Here is a 2,545-nt window from a genome sequence, read left to right as displayed (position 1 = left end):
AGTCCTTTTTAACAGCCTAGGAAATTATCTTGTCTTCGCGTTCTTGCCTCTGCTGGCGAGCCAGGTAATTTTCATAAAGAGAAAACTCTCCGATCGTAACTTCTGGGCAGCCTGCCGGCTTCGCCCCCCCGCGCCCGCTGGTCCTCCGCCAGCTGGGTGTCCGGCGGAGTCCGCGAAAGTTTTTTTTTTTCTATTTTTTTAAGGGAAAAAATGCTAATACCTGACCTGTCTTTCGATGCATAATGACGATCGTTAGCGAAGCGGGCTGGAATTGCATTTCAGTTCCGTCCACCGCTGTCAGACCAGATTTAAAATCTCCCGAAGTCTGCATCAAAAAAGTTTTCTCATTTAACAGTCCCGCTGTTAATCCCGGGTCGGTACCAAATCCCCAAATAGATCCACTGCGTAGCCATTAATTAATAGCGTTTTGAATCAGAAACATTTTTAACCTTGAAAAAGCAAAGAATCCTCTCATGGTTGAAATTGAAACTTAGAATCCTTTGAGTAACGATTTAACTATTCAGCCAACGAAAGAAAAATGCATGTTTAAACTGCATTAACCTGTCACAGGCATAGGAACAGATTTCCACGCTGAAATATAAATTACAGACCAGTAGCGAGATAAACACATTAAAATGGACTCCCACAATTTTAGTAATAGAAAGACGCGTTTCTAATTAGACAACATCTTTTATTTTTCTTTTGGCAAAAATTAAAAATAAGAAAAAGCAGCAAATGGTATAGAAGTGCTCATATGGTGTTTTGTGATTGTGGAGGCTTTTCTTTTTAATATAATCGGACACAGGTTATAGATATTCTTATATTTATTCACTGCTTTCATTTATTTTCCTTCTCTGATATTTAAAAATTGAAAAAACATAGAAAAGCAAACAGGGTGATTTGTAAAAATGGTCATAGCAGGGATTTTAACGTACACAAGCTTTACTGATACATTGAATTATGTGCATTTTGTTTGCAATTCTTCCGTGCTTTTTCTTTTGACAATTAAAAGACAAATACATCGAGAATAATATAGCTTTAGGTATTTACTTCCTAGAATAATCAAATGTGAAGTAATTGTCATATTTGCTTCAGGTTTTCTATTTATATTAAAGAAGACAGGGTTGAATGTCACTTTATTTCCCTCCTCAGTCCCATTCACCATTCTCCCTCCTTCCCTAGGTAATCAGTATTATAATGTGTGTATTCTTCCAGCATTTGTTATTATACTTTATTACCTAATTACCTATATATATATATATGTAAGTCTATATCTATGCTTATGTATTTTAAATTTTCTTTATAAATGCTACAGTAGTGTACATATTATTTTGCAACTTACTTTTTCCCCCTCAGCATGATTTTGAGAACTATCCATATTGATACCTATAGAATCTATTCATTTCAGTAGTTTTATATTATTGTCAGCTTTATTTTTTTGTGGATATTCCCCTCTGAAGCAGATTATTGTAAAGTTGCTTGCCTTAAAATTGTAGACAGTTAACTCTTAATCTACATATAGAAAAATTCTATCAGAGACAGAATTCTTTACTAGCTGCTTTTCTTTTAATTTTATTATTTAGAAAAATGTAAAGGTATTTTAAAATGCAGAGAGAATATTACAAGCACCCATTTACCTATCTCATAAAATTGGTAAATGTTAGCATTTTGCCATATCTGTTTCAGATCTGTTTTTTTTTAAATGGAGCTATTTAACATTTCTGATAAAATTGAAATCTCTCAGTACTCCTCTCCAAAATCATTCTCCACCTTTTACTCCAAAGGTGAACATTATCCTGAATTTGGTCTATAACTTTACAATCTAGGTTTTACACTTTTACAACAAATTAACCCATGAAAACACAGAACATTGCTTTGTTTGATTTTTTAAAATGCACATGTCTGGTGTTAGACTGTACCTATTCTGTGACTTTTTTTTCCCTTCATGGTATATTTCTGTTCTTTCTCTCCATGGTGATAAATACACATCCAATCCATTCATTTTAATTGCTATATTATAAATCCATGCATATGAATGTGCCCTGTTCATTCATTCCCCTATTGATGAATATTTAAGCTGCTGCCAATATTTTGGTATCATGGGCAATGCTAGTATGATCATACGTGTACATGTGTCCCATACACATATGTGAGGATTTCTCTGTGGGGAGTCTAGCTGGGGAATTGCTAGCCTGCTCACACATTTTCAGTTTTATTAGAGGCTGCCAAATGTTTTTTTGAATTTATACACCCATCAGCAGTGTATGCGAGTTGTTTCCCTCACCTGACCTTCAATACTTTCTAGATTCAAAGTTTCCTTATTTCTATTTGATTTTTTAAAGACTCAGTATTTCATTGTTTTATTTGAATTTCCCTCACTGCTAGTGAGTTGAGCCTTTTATTGGCTATTAAGGTTTCTGAGTCTGTGATTTGCTTTCTCACAGTCACCCATTTTTCCAATGGGCTGTGAATATTTTCATCTTTTTTTCTCTTGAGTTGTAGGGGTTCGTGCATAGAAACATTCTATTGCCTCAGTCTGTGACTC

The sequence above is a fragment of the Myotis davidii genome, unplaced genomic scaffold (genome assembly GCF_000327345.1).
Source record: "Myotis davidii unplaced genomic scaffold, ASM32734v1 scaffold1290, whole genome shotgun sequence".
NCBI classification, from domain to species: domain Eukaryota; kingdom Metazoa; phylum Chordata; class Mammalia; order Chiroptera; family Vespertilionidae; genus Myotis; species Myotis davidii.
This window is presented reverse-complemented; position numbering follows the sequence as displayed.